The sequence below is a fragment of the Copidosoma floridanum genome, unplaced genomic scaffold (genome assembly GCF_036245765.1).
Source record: "Copidosoma floridanum isolate Cflo_tuat_1 unplaced genomic scaffold, Cflo_Japanese_pri ptg000018l, whole genome shotgun sequence".
Taxonomy (NCBI): Eukaryota; Metazoa; Arthropoda; class Insecta; order Hymenoptera; family Encyrtidae; genus Copidosoma; species Copidosoma floridanum.
Genome location: NW_028321895.1, coordinates 1690174 through 1709187, shown reverse-complemented (window position 1 = coordinate 1709187; position 19014 = coordinate 1690174).

Sequence of the window (19014 nt, the reverse complement as noted above, 5' to 3'; positions counted from 1 at the left end):
GTTTATTCTACGGATAATTGAAATAAATATCTCAAGACGGGCCTGGAAAATTTTATAAGAGAGTAAGTAAGTTATGTATCTGCTTTCAAACATATCGTGTGCTAAGTTATGTAAATTAGTCAAACAAGCTATTAACCCAAGAAAACCAGTGCAGACTGAAGAGTTTTCCGTAGCCTTTACGAAAGTGGATTTTTTATTGTGTACTATTTTATTGTTGTTTACTTTCTCTTTTTTTTCCGCTTTCAAATTTTCTACATACGAAATAAATAAATCTATTTGTACTTTTAAGTCCTTGAGAAAGTTTACTGTTACAGCTGATCGCCCTAGTGTTTTACAAAATTTGCTTCTAACATTCGGCATATCAAATATATCGTTGAGATTTTTACAAAAACCAAAGTTGCCCGAGCACCAATAAAATCAGGATCCTTCAAGTCAAACTCTAAAAAATTCAGTGCCACAGACGGACTGGTATACTTAAGGAGGTTTGGAAGTATTATTTAAAGAGGTGAGGAACGGGGAGTCCCCCCTGCCCGTGCAGCTGGGCCCCCTTTACCACGTACCTCTTGCACACTTGAAACTATACTGTGGAGGCCGTTTAATTCGTTGAGCGGGAAGTATAAAATTGACTAATGAAAGAGGTTATGTGATCGAATCAGCTAATGGGGATTAAACGTTTGAATTTCCCGCTCAACGAATTAAACGGTCTCCACTGTACGACTGTGGCTCTGTTCAGAAATGATGCGTTAGTTAAGTTTTTGGTTGGTACCTACCCCCACCCTGGCTTAACTAACTGACCGTGCGTTCGCACATGTAAACAATAGTTAATCAGCTAGTCATGTTTTGGCGCCCTTTGAGCGCTTTCAAGTCCTCTCTTTAACGTTAAAAGCGCTTAAAGTGCGCCAAAACGTGATCAGCTGATTAACTATTGTTTACATGTGCGAGCGCACGGTCTTAGTTAAGCCAGGGTGGGGGTAGGTACCAACTTAATACTTGACCAATGTATCATTTCCGAACAGAGCCTGTAACGGCTTATATTTTTGAAAAATGCCTGGCAAGGCTTGATTTTTTTTGTCGAGCATCTTCGTTTTGTACAAAGGTATTTTTATGAAAACGTTTTTTTTTATTCCAACACATTTAGAATATACCTTAATTTTAATTAAAAGGCAAACCTAACCTCGCTCTCTCATAAGAGACCGTGTTAAACGGTCAACATTTCATAATTTTTTTCTCAAAAATTTCCCCTGGTGAAAAATCTGAAAAAATTCATGTGCACTCCTAATATGCTCATGCATTTTTTTGTCACGATTCTACATTTTGAACTTTTCTCCCAAACCTCCTTAACCCCTGAGCTGCTAAAAATACTCGCATTTTTTCATTATGAAAATATGCGTACCGATTTTTTATTTCTGTTGCACAATGTAATCTTTCATGTTGTTGTTTAGTATTTAGTTTTTTTACGAAATCCCAAATAATGAATCGTTATAAATAATTGTATCCCTAGTAAAATAATTTCTACATAGTTTGATGCATTGACACGGATCATAAAAAATACACACAGGCTTTGTTGTTAGGGGGTGAGCAAAAAAGGGTTTCAACTTCTCTTTGTTTGAATAATTCTGAAAAGCACCGAGGGATTCACAAGCCGTTTTATGAGCATTGTCTCCATCAAACGTTATACTATAGTAATAGTTATGTCGTACTTCTCCAGTTCAATCAAAAAATCTTTAATTAAAATAAAATTTTCTAAGCCAGTCAGCGAGTAGATGAGGTAATAAGCGACGGGTGCCTTGAATGGACCATTCAGAAAAACGAGCATGAAAACTAAAGCTTTTATTGCAACTCTCTTGGCTCTCCATCACCCTTAGTTTCATGTAATTGATCCCCCAAATCAACGAATCCTTTCCAAGTTTTACTCATACTATCCCACTCCTTGTGTTGTTTTATGCTTATCTCATCGTCAAAAGTCAAACTGAAAACAAAATTATTGCCCTTTTCTATTTACTCTTAAACTATTTTCGAAATTTTACTCTCCATCTGCGCAGATATTCCGGGTTCATAATCACATGAGCTTGACTATTTATTAAAGGTACTAAAAGACGGCAAGATTTTTAAAAACTGTTTCAAAAAGCTTCATGCGCAAACGGTAAATGAAAGTGCAAGCTTCGAGCAAAATTTTTAAGATTAGCAAGAAGAGGTTCAAATGGTTTCTTAATTGTTCTTCATACGATGGATCATTTCTTGAACGTGTTGTGGTAAATCCTGTGTAGAAAAATGATTCACTATGTTAAGGACAAACAATAAAAAAAAAAAACGGAAATCTTAAAATGCATAAATTATCTCGAACCTACTAACAATGTGATTATATCAATATTAAATGAAAAAAAAAAAAACCAAAAACATCTAACACCATGTAAATATGAATAAGGTTCATTAATTAATTTTACTTACGTAGAAAAAAATCTCAAGTTTTTTAATTCATTATTTGTAGTATACATTTGTATACTATATATAAATCTCTATGCTAAAAATCGTAAAAACAAAATGGATCATTATCTTAGTCCCGGAGAATAAGCATATACAATATTTGTCAATCATAAACTATTGTTAAACATCATCGCTTTAAACAAAAATGGTGTAAAAAACTCTGATTCACTTAGTAACGTAGATGTAGTTTGAATATCTACAAGTTAAAATTAACATTTAAAAAATTAGCAGCAGTAAACTCCTCTTTTGCTTCTAAATCAGATATTACAGTAGATAGGGATTTAATTTATTTTTTCTTTTCAAAAGTTTCGTTTGTGCGCTGCCACAAGTTTCGCTTATATATATATAAATATATAAATACATACATATATATATATATATATATATATATATATATATATATATGTATAAGTTCCCAATGCGCTGTGTTTCCTCAAAAAATATTTTGCTTTGAATGTTGGACAGTTAAGAACGTTATTATGGCCGGTCAAATATAACTTGTTAAATAGGTAAGTATTAAGTACTTCTACAGCTAAATACCGCTAAATACTGAGTTTTTCCTCGTTTAAAATGACAAATCGAGTAATGATAACGTGAGTCCCTTTATGTAACCTTTCCAATAAGAATAAATAATTATTAAAATGTTCAGAAAAATAACTGTTCTGCTTTAAGGTCCTTAAACTTTAAATCAATTAACAATAGAGAAAAAATCAAAACTTAAACTTAAACCTTGGAGCTTTACCATCAACATGTGTCACTTTGATTGCGTAGGGGGAAAGTGTGTCGGTAGCCGAGGCAGCTAAGTGTCGATACCTATACTTTTGCACTGATCACTACAGGGTTCAAATCTCCGTTATGGCATATTTTTTTTTTACATTTGATTTTTTTTTTTAATTTTCTTATTTCAACATTACTAAGTATAAAATTTTTTCAACAATTGTATTTTATTCTCATGTTCACATTGCGTAAAAAATACTCTTAGTTAATTCAATAGTTGAGGGATTTTCTTAGATTTAAATTAATTTTTGTAACAATATAATGCTAATAACTGGGTACACGTTTATTAACATATCATCCTTGTTTAGATGGATGTACAACTATTATTGGTACATTTAAAAATTATTCAAAGGTATAAAATAACTCGAAGTTATTTGACGCCAGGCTAAATATGATCAACACTTTCAAAGAGGATCACACTTTTTATAACATAATGAACGATCACATAAAACGTTACTAAATAGTTAAGAAAACTATTAAGTATTAAAGACATTCAACAAAAATATTTTATGGATGATTTTTTAATCAGCAAATTGATAAAATCGGGTATCGTAGCACAAGCTCTCATGAAGAGAAGTGCTTCTCTGCTTTTCTTTTTTGGATGCAATGCACAAAATTTTCATGGCCATCTCTGCTCTCGTAGCTTGCATATTAAATACATGAATTTATTATGTATTTGTTATTGTTCATGATAAAGTAAAAAAAAATCTGTAATACAGCACTCAGTTTTGCAATCCTTGTTTTATAATGACAAACTAAGGCACGATATATGTATAAAACTGTATACTAATGAAAATATTAACTGATTGTTAAAAATATTAGATGTAAATAATTGGTCAATAATATTTTCCGCTTAGATACATATATTCATGAAAATAAACAGAATTGCTTGCAACTGCGCGACTACAATTTTATTACCCAACCGATGAACATTTATTAATTATAATAAAAAGTTAAGCTGTTTCAAAATTAACTTTTTGTTCTTCGTTACTTCAACATCAGCCAAGTTTTACTTTCTTTTGAGTCCTGAAGCTTCGTTATAAACACATTTGACTTTTAATCATAAAACGAACAGAGTTTCGGTAGCATAGTTAGCTAAGACACTGTATGATTTATTTTGCCTCGACATTTTCGAGGTTCAAATCTTACTCAAAGCATAATTATTTTTTTCTTTTTTTCGACATGTTTTAATGATTCAAGCATTTCGTTTTTAACCATAGTATTTATTTACGTTTGATGTATACATTCCGTAATAAATACTTACTTTTGCGTCACATCTTTTATGTAACATTTATTTTAATATAAAGAGGTATAATATAAACAATTTTAAGTACCAAATTACAGTGAACGTTATGCATCAAAACATTGTTTACTATATTAATTTTGTACTGTGTTTGAGTGCCACTTAAATCTCAAATATTATGCTAATTGTTAATTACACGAAAATTTGGGGAAATACGAAGTTTGTAATTTGTTTTTAAACAGATTTCCACACCACCCAGGAGGTAGGTACTGTTATTAAACGTTGTTAGAAGAAGTAATACATTATTTGTCATTTTGATATAGATCATTATACAAAAGCTTACAAATACATAAGAACGTTCGTTCACATAATTTTACTTGGGAACATTCTTGTTTGATGGTACCTTTTACTTCTCTAAACAAACTGCTCGTTGCGTTGTGTTTGTTTTTTCTTACTTCAAATCTATGTACAAATAATAAATTTAAATTTATTTATTCATCACGTGCCAGAATACTATTTAGAAAAGTTAGTTTTATTCTTTAAAAATAAATGTTTGAAGTAAAAATCGTGGAACACCTCGCCGGTAGCCATTCTGTAACCCCGCTAGTATTTAACACAACTAGAAATTCCGCATACATGTATAGAGATCGAAGAGGTCGTCTATAAGAGAGAAAAAGGTGTTTCGTCCCGAGAGCACCCCAGGACTCATCAGTAAGGCTGATGACGTGCTCCCTGCCTTAGACACAGAAGAAGTGTGGGCTTACACTATCTCGATCGCGCTTATATAGTAATCGTGAGGGAATTTCGCCGCTTGACGGGAGCGAACTATTAGGGGCTTGGCCACCTGGCGAGTAGAGCCTGAAGCGCGAGAGATGTGAGACGCCACATCACTCCCCGCCTAGTCACGACGATGGTGTAACCGGGAGGAAGTGACGATGAGAAAGTCGAGGGTGTGAAGGCATGAGAGGGAGAAAGATGTTGAGAAGAAGTCTCGTTGGGATCTCCGGGTCTTCCACGCTCCGTTGCGAGAGATGCGGGGCGCGTTGCCGCCGTGCGTAAACGAGTTCGTGCGATGAGCGCAATCGTGTGGTGCGGGGCAAGTTGCCGTCGTGCGTGAATGGGTTCGTGCGATGAGCGAATCGTGTGGGGATTAGCTGCGTTAGCGTGTACCCGGCGTGGAAGATGCGGAGATGCGTGAGAGTATAGGTTCGAAGGGTAGGATCGCCAATATAGAGATCGAAGAGGTCGTCTATAAGAGAGAAAAAGGTGTTTCGTCCCGAGAGCACGCTAGGACTCATCAGTAAGGCTGATGACGTGCTCCCTGCCTTAGACACAGAAGAAGTGTGGGCTTACACTATCTCGATCGCGCTTATATAGTAATCGTGAGGGAATTCCGCCGCTTGACGGGAGCGAACTATTAGGGGCTTGGCCACCTGGCGAGTAGAGCCTGAAGCGCGAGAGATGTGAGACGCCACACATGTGTCCAGCTGTAGGACGACTCTTAAGTTCAAAATATTCCGGGAATAAAATTAGAAAATTGGAAAAACTACTTTTAAAGCAGCCAATTCCATCCAGCAGTCATTTAATACTAAAAAACAGCGTTGATCAATTGTCAGAGATTTTATATGGCTGTATTTCCTAATTCTTTTTTTTTACTTTATCACGAAAAATAACATATACATAACAAATTCATGTATTTGATATGCAAGCTACGAAAGCAGAGATGGACATGAAAATTTTGTGCATTGTTTCTCAAAAAAGGAAAGCAGAGAAGCACTTTTCTTCATGAAAGCTTGTGCTGCGACACCCGACTTTATCAATTTGTTGATTAAAAAATCATTTAGAAAATAGGGGAGACCATCGAATGAGGGACACGTTTTTTTCAACAGCTTATTACAGCTTTAATTTTAAAGTACGATTAACCAAAAAAATCGATTTTTAAAGAAAAGAGAATGAAGTTATCATAACTCAAGCAAACTTTATAAAACTAATAAAACTTTTTGTTTAAGAACGGCACAAACCAAACCTCTGAAAACTGCTAGTAGTGCCCCATAATGAGGTACTTCTAGCAGGGGTGGGGTACCACTAGCCTAATAAATTACGATGATTTGTTAGGATAACTCATAAAATAAATTATGAAGAAGTTTTTTTTTTATTGAGTACACATAAAATTAAAATAAAAAAATGACGAGAGCATGTATACATGAATACATATTACCAATATTTTAAATTACATTGAAGTTGTAACTTTGGGAATATAGTTTGGATTTTTGATTGACATTTAGTTCTCATCCCCGTCCCCTCGGTTACGTTTTTTCTTATAGTGATGCACTATTTATAAAATTTTCTTAAACAATCAACATATTAAAAACTAAATCACCTTGTGTATCACGGTGTATCACTGTGTATCACAATGTTTACATGTCTTGATAAGGTTACGAAATCAGTTTACGGTCGGAGCTCACCGATAATATAGAGAACTCCCGTGGTAATAGCGCCCCACCCTAAGTTGCCGATCATTCCCCATATAGAACACGTTATTATTTTTTAAAAAACTTTTTTTCCATGCCTCCTAGAGCAAATTTAAAAAAAGCATGTTGAGGCTCAAGGTTTAATCTATAAAATAGATATCATAAGATAGTTCAAAACAGGTTCGTTTGTACGAGTGTGTGCGATTAAAAATGTGAGAGCAGGCACTCTATGAGATAAAATTTTACATGTTTTTCATTAAACTTACACTGCATTGTTTCGTGTTTTACTTAGAGAGGGAAAAAGTAATCGCATCAGAAATTGTTATTTACAAGGTTTGAATTGAAAATATTTTGTCATCCCCCGGTCTTCCCTATTTTTGTTTAATGTCTTTAATACTTAATAGTCTTATTAATTATTTAGTAACATTTTAAGTGATCGTTCATTATGTTATGAAAAGTGTGATCCTCTTTGAAAGTGTTAATCATATTTAGACCGGCATCAAATAACTTTGTTATTTCATTGCTATTTCATTACCTTTAGATGATTTTTAAATATACCAATAATAGTTGTACATCCATCTAAACAAGGATGATATGTTAATAAACGTGTACCCAGTTATAAGCATTATATTGTTACAAAAACTAATTTAAATCTAAGGAAATCCGTCAACTATTGAATTAACTAAGAGTATTTTTTACGCAATGTGAACATGAGAATAAAATACAATTGTTGAAAAAATTTTATACTTAGTAATGTTGAAATAAGAAAATTAAAAAAAAAAATCAAATGTAAGAAAAAAAATATGCCATAACGGAGATTTGAACCCTGGAGTGATCAGTGCAAAAGTATAGGTATCGACACTTAGCTGCCTCGGCTACCGAATTTTCCCCCTACGCAATCAAAGTGACACATGTTAAGTTAAGTTTTGATTTTTTCTCTATTGTTAATTGATTTAAAGTTTAAGGACCTTAAAGCAGAACAGTTATTTTTCTGAATATTTTAATAATTATTTATTCCTATTGGAAAGGTTACATAAAGGGACTCACGTTATCATTGCTCGATTTGTCAATTTAAACGAGGAAAAACTCAGTATTTAGCGGTATTTAGCTGTACAAGTATTTGATACTTACCTATTTAACAAGTAATATTTGATTGGCCATAATAACGTTCTCAACTGTCCAACATTTAAAGCAAAATATTTTTTGAGGAAATACAGCGCGTTGGGAACATATATATATATATATGAAAGGTATACGTGCATGCGAGAGCTGCGAGTATTCGCGAGAGCCGAAAGTCGAGAGATCCGAGAGCTCATCAGGCAGGAGACAGCCAAAACAGGTATAGCTATACCCATGTATACGTACATATTCCTTCCTCCACTATGAGGTACTTATAGCACGCACATTCTGGCCGTCTTTCCTTCTGCAGCTGAAAATGTGCGTATAGTTCGACTGGTCTGCTGCGACGCGACGGTGCGCTCAAATCAGTGGAAAAAAGCAACACACTTTCTGCCATAGGCACTGGCAATCTCCCTACTAATCACTGCTTTAGAAACTATAGTACCGGTATAATTTTTAATGCGTTGTATACAGGTATGTGTGAGTTTCAACCTAGTTTTTTGTTGGTTTTTTTATTTAATAGTTACTTCACATTCACTGAATAGTTATTGAAAGAACACTAATGAGATCCTTAATTATATTTTTTTTCTTATAAAACAGCATTGACGTTATTTATTGAGATATTAACAGATGAAGGGGCAAAAAATTTGTACACCCATTAGATACCATATGTTTAACTGAAAGATACATTTTCATTAATAACTCGCTTCCAAAGCTGTGAACCGTCTTGAAATTTTAACTGCCCTTTTTATCTAGCAATTATTCACCTACATTTCAAATTTTATAAGAATCTTGATGTTATTATACATAAGGGGGATACTCCCTTAACACCGTAAACAAGATCGCAAAGTTCTTGCAACAAGGAGCCTAATTTCGAAAATCTTATCATATTTTATAATAGTTTTATTTATCAATTTTTGAAAATGAAAGCGTAATATGTTAAAGCTGTAAGCACATGAATATGTGAAAATAGTTTAAATACTGAACGACTTTAAGAAAAGGTACTAGACGTTTAAGTTAATAGAAACACTAATTATTAAGATAATTAATGGGTATAGGTCTTACAAAACTTTAAATAAAATACATGATTACCGTATCTTTATACAAATCGTTATCAGAATCTGTTTGAAATTCATAATTTATATAGAGACAAAAATAAGTTTCATAAATCATTTGTATTTTTGTAACTACTACTACTCAATATGTCAAGTTGAAGCTGAATTCACGCTTTTTATTAACTCATAAACTTTTCTTTTTAGTAATGATTAAGCTGTTACAAATGAGAAAAAAAATGATAATTACCATGGTAAGTAACATGTGGTGCTCATTGGCGAATGATTAAGGTAGTTCACTAAAAAAATTGATTTTCATCTAGACTTGATTTTTTTTAGTACGTTATCATTAAGAATTCAATAGATATTTTAATGTTTTTTTTTAGGTAGCAAGCGGTACTTATTTTCAAAATATTCAAGTACAAATTTGACACTTTTTACACACGAGTATACGGGAAACACACTTAAGAACTGATAATTCATCTAACTATATAAAAAGTATCTCTTCTAGAAATTTAAAAAACTAGTATGTAACAGTTTAGAAAACAAGAATTAAGATGTGATTTTGTTAAATACAGCAATCGGTACTAGATTTAGAGATATTTTAATCTAAATCACGTAGTTTTTTCTTCGTTATATGAGCCAAGCGAGAGAGAGGCTACAGTTGCTATAGAGCGTTATGCTGACAGATGCGTAGAACTTTAATTTTGTCATTCTGCGCAACAAATAAACAAAAAAAGAGCACAGAGGTTATCAAATAATTCTCGTACGGTTACAAGACAGCATGATCTTTATGTCATTTCGTTGAGTGGAGTACCACTGGGCCGAGTGACCTACATTAAAATTAATTTAGCATCATTGATTAGATTATGATTTTTTTGCACGAATAAAACGACAAAACTGTATTAAAAAATTGTCAAAACAATCTTAATAAAGTATGTCACCAGTGTTTTTCCCTAACCATCACAACGACGTACAAAAGTAAACCTCCTCAACCGTAAATTATTGAAATAGGTAGGAAAGTATCTGAGATACGACTGATTAAATGATGAGACTAATAAAGTGTATACTCTCACACACACCCGCACTAATACGTACACAAAATTTTGTGAGACCTATACCAATTAATCATCTTAATAATTAATGTTTCTGTTAGCTTAAACGGACGGTACCTTCTCTTAAAGTCGTCAAGTATTTAAACTATTTTCACATATACATGTGCTAACAGCTTTAAAATATTACGCTTTGATTTTTTAAAGTTGATAAATATAACTATTATAAAATATTTTAAGATTAAAGTTAAGCTACTTGCAAATCTCGACCATACAATTATAGCTTCATTAATGTAATTATTGGTCAATTAGCACTTTACCTTAGCAGATAATTGACAATAATGTTATTAAATAATGCTAGATTAATTTAATCATTAGCCAAAAAGCGCCACGTGTTACAAGTAATTAGCATTATTTTTCTCATTCGCAACAATTTCATGATTTCTAAAAAAAAAAGTTTATAAAATAATAAACAGTGTGAATTGAGCTTCCATTTTTAATATTTAGTAGTAGTAGTAGTTACAAAATAACCAATAATTTGTGAAACTTACTTTTGTCTGTATATGAATTATGTGTTTTTAACAGATTCTGATAATGGTTTGTATAAAGTTACAGTAATCATGTATTTTACGTAAAAAAGTTTGTTTTTTATACACAGTAAAACTTTTGTATACTGAGGTGTCAACAATTACATTGTGCAAGTAAGAAACGTAAATACAAGCTAAAATATATATGTAATATATGTATTTAGACAAATATTCATATTAACAATATTACAAAATAATCCCACCAGAGGCATAAGCCAGCCTCAACCATCTGGGTTATTGGGTTATTTAATATCAAAATACTGTATCATAGCGGATTGTAAGTCATATACAGGGCGTTCTGATTTTGAGCCCGGAAAACTATATCACGAGATAAAGCTCATCAAAAGCTCTCGAAAAGCTCTTTACAAAATTTGGATTCGATGGATAATTAACGAGATATTGTTGATTTAATAATCGATCAATTCCTCCAATCACAGAGCAGTTAGCCTCAGGAGGCGGGGCCTAAGCATTGTGGAGGGGCGACTACGCATAAACTCTTTAACGGGAAGGGTGGTAATAGGTATGCCAGGAGACAAGGTTACCGACTGCAGAGATTTGATCAGGTACCGTACCAGCGCAAAATTCCAATAGCAAGGCCAAAGTATCTTCACCGGAGATCTGATTTTTAAAGAATGATTACGCACGTCCTAGCTTATACAGTGCATGTTTTTTTCTCAGTAAATTTCTCAGAATAAATATTCAATTACAATTTTTTCTAACATGCATCGCCTGATAAAAAAAACCATAATGTGAAAGGGTCTCATGCGTGAGGCTCGAATACTCAGTAAGACTCTTAATCTTTCAACGTTAAACTACTTAAAAATAAAATTTTTATTTTTTAAATACTGTAAAAGAAGCTCATTTCACGCATTTACTTAGTTGAATTTTTTTATTTCATCAAACTTTTTAGTCTGATTTACGAAACTAAAAAATAAAAAATAATAAATAAAATTACGATTAAACGCGTCAAGTGCGTTTATGCGGCAAACCTCTCTAACGTGTAAGATTTCACTGAAAAAGGATCAGCATTTAATACAAACAAAGCTCTATCAACCAAAAAATTAAAAGTAATTTTAGAAACGCAAGAAAATCTCATGCGTTAAGCGCGATGGCTCAGCGCGGATGATTATGCTTGTTTTTCGATCAGCATTTCGATAGGTCTTGAACCTCTTGGTCACTGTAGTACCACATGACGAATGAATGAAAAACAAAATATGAATACCGTGCATCGAGCTTGTTTATTCATCGCAAAGCTCTTACGTTGATCGCATTATTATCTAAGATTACAACGTAATTATTCTAAATCCCTCCAACGTCCACAACAGTAAAAGTTAAAGAAGGCGGTAAGGTTAAGCATGGTAAGCGTGTTAGATAGGCAGAAGCCCTAATTTTGATTTTATTTACCTTTTTTTTTTTAATCATTTAAGCAACATCTACTAAATTTTGATACTGCTTTAAGATAAAAATAAATTTTTTAGAAAAGAGAAGCACATCTCATGCATTTACTTGGTCTAACATATTTATATCCTCAAACGTTAAAGTTTTATTAAATTCAATAAATGAAAATTAGCCTATAAAAACAAGATAAATCGCGTCAAGTGCGTTTATGCGGTACCACTCTTTAACGTGTAACATTTTACTGAAAAAGGATCAGCATTTGATCCATACAAAGCTCTATCAATTCAAAAATTAAAAGTATTTTAGAAAAGCAAGAAAATCTCACGCATTGAGCGCGATGGCTCAGCGCAGATAGTTATGCTTGTTTTTCGATCAGCGTTCCGATAGGTCTTAAACCTCTTGGTCACTGTAGTACCACATGACGAATGAATGAAAAACGAAATATGAATACCGTGCATCGAGCTTGTTTATTCATCGCAAAGCTCTTACGTTGATCGCATTATTATCTAAGATTACAACGTAATTATTCCAAATCCCTCCAACGTCCACAACAGTAAAAGTTAAAGAAGGCGGTAAGGTTAAGCATGGTAAGCGTGTTAGATAGGCAGAAGCCCTAATTTTAAATTTATTTACCTTTTTTTTTTTAATCTTTAAAGCAACATCTACTAAATTTTGATACTGCTTTAAGATAAAAATAAAATTTTTAGAAAAGAGAAGCACATCTCATGCATTTACTTGGTCTAATTTATTTATATCCTCAAACGTTATAGTTTCAATAAATTCAATAAATGAAAATTAGCCTATAAAAACAAGATAAATCGCGTCAAGTGCGTTTATGCGGCACCCCTCTTTAACGTGTAACATTTCACTAAACAAGGATCAGCATTTGATCCTTACAAAGCTCTATCAATTTAAAAATTAAAAGTATTTTAAAAAAGAAAAAAAATCTTACGCGTTGAGCGCGATGGCTCAGCGCAGATAGTTATGCTTGTTTTTCAATGAGCGTTTCGATAGGTCTTGAACCTCTTCGTCACTATAGTACCACATGACGAATGAATGGAAAAAAAATTAAAAATACCGTGCATCAAGCTTGTTTATTCATCGCAAAACTCTTACGTTGATCGCATTATTATCTAAGATGACAACGTAATTATTCTAAATCCCTCCAACGTCCATAACAGTAAAAGTTAAAGTAGGCGGTAAGGTTTAGCATGGTAAGCGTGTTAGATAGGCAAAAGCCCCAATTTTTATTTTTTTTTACCATTTTTTTTAAATATTAAAAGCTACATTTACTAAATTTTAATACTGCTTTATGATAAAAATAAAATTTTAAGAAAAGAGAAGCGCATCTCATGCATTTACTTGGTCTAATGTATTTATCTCCTTAAACGTTATAGTTTTATTAACTTCTATCAATAAAAATTAACAAATAAAAACAAGATTAATCGCGTCAAGTGCGTTTATGCGGCACCCCTCTTAAACGTGTAACATTTTACTAAAAAAGGATCAGCATTTGATCCATACAAAGCCCTAATTTTAGTTTTATTCACCTTTTTCTTTTTAATCTTTAAAGCAACATCTACTAAATTTTGATACTGCTTTAAGATAAAAATAAAATTTTTAGAAAAGAGAAGCGCATCTCATGCATTTACTTGGTCTAATTTATTTATTCCCTCAAACGTTATAGTTTTATTAAATTCAATAAATAAAAATTAACCAATAAAAACAAGATTCATCGCGTCAAGCTCGTTTATGCGGTACACCTCTTTAACGTGTAACATTTAACTAAAAAAGGATCAGCATTTGATGCATACAAGGCTCTATCAACAAAAACATTAAAAGTAATTTTAGAAACGCAAGAAAATCTCACGCGTTGAGCGTGATGGTTGAGCGCGGATGATTATACTTATTTTTAAATCAGCGTTTCGATAGATCTTAAACCTCTTGGTACCTGTTATTTGTATAAGATTATTTTACCGTCACACTTTCTCTAGGTTTCGGACTGGCAGTATATTGTTAAATATTTCTGGCGTGTTTAAAAGAAAATTAATTTCATTGCTGGTCCTACAAGACTCTTTGACTGCCTTATTTTTTATCTACCCTTAAAGCTGCAACAGGTCGTAAAAAATTATTTAAATGGTCTGCCAAATAGTTCTAATAACATTTTTAATTTTTTTATACCTTTACAACAACTGTTCGATGTGTCCTCCGTTGTTTTCGACAGCCAAATTAGCTCTTCGAACAATATTGTTGACAGATCTTTGGGCCATTCCTTTCTCTCGCACCTCATCGAATTCCTGGACCATTCTCTGTCTGCAATCCTCAGCATCCACAGGTTCAGTTTTGTACACTGATTCCTTGATGCAGCCCCACAGAAAATAGTCCAGTGGGTTCAGGTCGGGGGAACGGGCTGGCCACGCTATTGGACCTCCTCGACCTATCTACCTCTCCGGGAAGGTGTCGTCCAGGTACCTTGTGACATTGCGTGTAAAATGGGCAGGGGCTATATTATGCTGGTAGATGAGCCGCAGTCGTGTTGCAAGTGGGACGTCCTCCAAAAGCTCAGGCAACTGATTTTGTAGGAAATCGAGATACGCTGCACCGTTCAGCTGAGGAGGCAAAAACACGGGACCAATTTACAAATCAAGTAAATCAAAGAGTTGATTTTAAAATGTAAATTAATCCTAATCAGATTTTTTTATTTTTAAGAAAATTAAAAAGTAAAATGGTAATAAGTACTTACGACGATATTTCCTATGATTCCACCCCAAACATTTATGCTCCATCGATACTGGAAACTCGTCGCCCGCGTGAGGTGAGGATTTTCATGCGCCCAGACATGATAATTATGTTGATTGAGCATGCCATTCCTAGTAAATGTACACTCATCAGTCCACAAGATCGTATTAATAAAATGAGCATCAGCACGTGCTTGGGCCAAAAAACCGCCACAAAAATTTACACGGCTCTGGTGATCACGAAGCAGCAACTCTTGCACGCGCCGATAGTGGTACGGGTGCTTCCCGGTATCCGCTATAACAGCGTGGACTCAGCTAGGGGTAACATTCAGCTGGCGTCCGACAGCACGAACTGATGTTCGAGGGTCATTTTCGAACATGTCCTCGATCAACTCTTCCATTTCTGGCACTAAAACCTCACGTGGGCGACCAGCGTCCCCGCGAAATGGTAAAACGTTGCCCATTTCCATAAAACGACGGTGACAAGCACCAATGGTTTCTGGATTCGGATGACGACGAAGAGGCCAACGAGCACGGTATTGGCGAGCAGCTTCTTCAAGATTTCCTCCGGCAAGATGAAAAAAATAAACCACCTGCGTGTAGTCCTCGATTGCGTAGTTTTGCACAGCACGATTCATCACGACACTCACAAACAAACACAACAGACCAAGGCAACCTTTTCGCGCGGAATAATAAATAAGAGGACGATCGGTTTTTCACGAAAAACAATGTCCTAATAAGCCTAGCGGATTCTTAAGAAAGTTATTTTTTGTAAGCAAGTCAGTCTGACCTGCACAAACATGAACGATCGCTTAGAGGATAATTCGAATGCAGGCACTTCGTATGAGGCTCTTTTACCGTCAAGCTTGAATCAGATGGCGCCAGGGCACGTCGCGGCTGTCATGGCCGTCTCACTCACACAACATTACTTTTCAGTATTGTATGTATACAGGAAATTAAAGTGTAGTGGTAAAGCGCAATATTTGAAATTTTGAAATGAATAAGGAAGACAAGAAAGAATATTATGGGAGCTTAAAAGTTTCAGAATTGAAAAAGCTTTTAAGAGAGAAAAGAGCAAGAGTCAGTGAAAGAAAAGCAAAGCTCGTGGACAGGTAAGCCATGACTTGGGAGCGGCAAAAATGTTGGTCTCCCAATTGCTTCGAGCCACTTTTTTTTTATCACACTATCAGAAGGAAATTTAAATTTCACTTTCTTATCGCAGGATATTACACTGCACTTCATTTTTCCTACTATCTTTAAACGTAAATGCAAACAAAAATTGTCTGCAAACAACAGCAATCATTTACAAAGGTTATGTCTTCTGCTTTGCTCATTACACAGATAGGCTCACGAACACAATACACAACTGTAAATTTGACGGTGTGTACGTATGACAGCCGCGACGTGCCCTGGCGCCATCTGATTCAAGCTTGACGGTAAAAGAGCCTCATACCGAATAAAAAAAATTGACATCCGACGGATTCGACCATGACATATAGAAATCCAGAGTTTTCGTCTTACCAATGTAGCAAAACCATGGTGTTCATTCGATTCCACAAAATACAACCATAAATAACTTCTTAACAACAAATTTAAAGTAATAATTGATTTCAAACCTCCTCTTCCTTCGATAATAAAAGATCTTTTTGTTTTTAAAGTAAAAAAAAAAAATTAAGGTTTTTGCTTATCTAACACGCTTACCATACTGAACCTTACCGCCTACTTTATTTTTTAATGCAGAGGACGTTCGAAAAATTAAGAATAAATACGTTGTCATCTCAGATAATAATACGATTAACGTAAGAGCTTTGCGATAAATAAAGAAGCTCGATGCACGGTATTTTTAATTTTTTTTCTATTCATCCGTCATGTGGTACTACAGTGACCAAAAGGTTCAAGACCTATCGAAACGCTGATTGAAAAACAAGCCATCGCGCTCAAAGCGTGAGATTGTCTTGCTTTTTTAAAATACTTTTAATTTTTGGATTGATAGAGCTTTGTATGGATCAAATGCTGATCCTTTTTTAGTAAAATGTTACACGTTAAAAAGGGGTGCCGCATAAACGCACTTGACGCGATTTATCTTGTTTTTATAGGCTAATTTTCATTTATTGAATTTAATAAAACTGTAACGTTTGAGGATATAAATATGTTAGACCAAGTAAATGCATGAGATGTGCTTCTCTTTTCTAAAAAATTTATTTTTATCTTAAAGCAGTATCAAAATTTAGTAGATGTTGCTTTAATGATTAAAAAAAAAAAGGTAAATAAAATCAAAATTAGGGCTTCTGCCTATCTAACACGCTTACCATGCTTAACCTTACCGCCTTCTTCAACTTTTACTGTTGTGGACGTTGGAGGGATTTAGAATAAATTCGTTGTCATCTTAGATAATAATGCGATCAACGTAAGAGCTTAGCGATAAAAAAAAAAGCTCAATGCACGGTATTTTTATTTTGTTTTCCATTCATTCGTCATGTGGTACTACAGTGACCAAGAGGTTCAAGACCTATCGAAACGCTGATCGAAAAACAAGCATAATCATCCGCGCTGAGCCATCGCGCTTAACAAGTGAGATTTTCTTGCGTTTCTAAAATTACTTTTAATTTTTTGGTTGATAGAGCTTTGTATGTATCAAATGCTGATCCTTTTTTAGTTAAATGTTACACGTTAAAGAGGTGTACCACATAAACGCACTTGACGCGATTAATCTTTGTTTTTATTGGTTAATTTTTTATTTATTGAATTTAATAAAACTATAACGGTTGAGGGGATAAATAAATTAGACCAAGTAAATGCATGAGATGCGCTTCTCTTTTCTAAAAATTTTATTTATATCTCAAAGCAGTATCAAAATTTAGTAGATGTCGCTTTAAAGATTAAAAAAAAAAAGGTAAACAAAAATAAAAATTGGGGCTTCTGCCTATCTAACACGCTTACCATGCTTAACCTTACCGCCTACTTTAACTTTTACTGTTGTGGACGTTGGAGGGATTTAGAATAATTACGTTGTTATCTTAGATAATAATGCGATCAACGTAAGAGCTTTGCGATGAATAAAAAAGCTCGATGCACGGTATTTTTATTTTGTTTTCCATTCATTCGTCATGTGGTACTACAGTGACCAAGAGGTTCAAGACCTATCGAAACGCTGATTGAAAAACAAGCATAATCATCCGCGCTGAGCCATCGCGCTTAACGCGTGAGATTTTCTTGCGTTTCTAAAATTACTTTTAATTTTTTGGTTGATGGAGCTTTGTATGTATTAAATGCTGATCATTTTTCAGTTAAATGTTACACGTTAAAGAGGTGTACCGCATAAACGCACTTGACGCGATTAATCTTGTTTTAATTGGTAAATTTTTATTTATTGAATTTAATAAATTTATAACATTTAAGGAGATAAATAAATGAGACCAAGTAAATGCATGAGATGCGCTTCTCTTTTCTAAAACTTTTATTTTTATCATAAAGCAGTATTAAAATTTAGTAGATAATGCTTTAAAGATTAAAACAAAAAAGATAAACAAAAATAAAAATTGGGGCTTTTGCCTATCTAACACGCCTACCATGCTTAACCTTACCGCCTACTCTAACTATTACTGTTGTGGACGTTGGAGGGATTTAGAATAATTACGTTGTCATCTTAGATAATAATGCGATCAACGTAAGAGCTTTGCGATGAATAAAAAAGCTCGATGCACGGTATTTTTATTTTGTTTTCCATTCATTTGTCATGTGGTACTACCGTGACCAAGAGGTTCAAGACCTATCGAAACGCTGATCGAAAAACAAGCATAATCATCCGCGCTGAGCCATCGCGCTTAACGCGTGAGATTTTCTTGCGTTTCTAAAATTACTTCTAATTTTTTGGTTGATAGAGCTTTGTATGTATTAAATGCTGATCCTTTTTCAGTAAAATCTTACACGTTAGAGAGGTTTGCCGCATAAACGCACTTGAGGCGTTTAATCGTAATTTTATTTATTATTTTTTGTTTTTTATTTTCGTAAATCAGACTAAAAAGTTTGATGAAAAAAAAAAATTCAACTAAGTAAATGCGTGAAATGAGCTTCTTTTACAGTATTTAAAAAA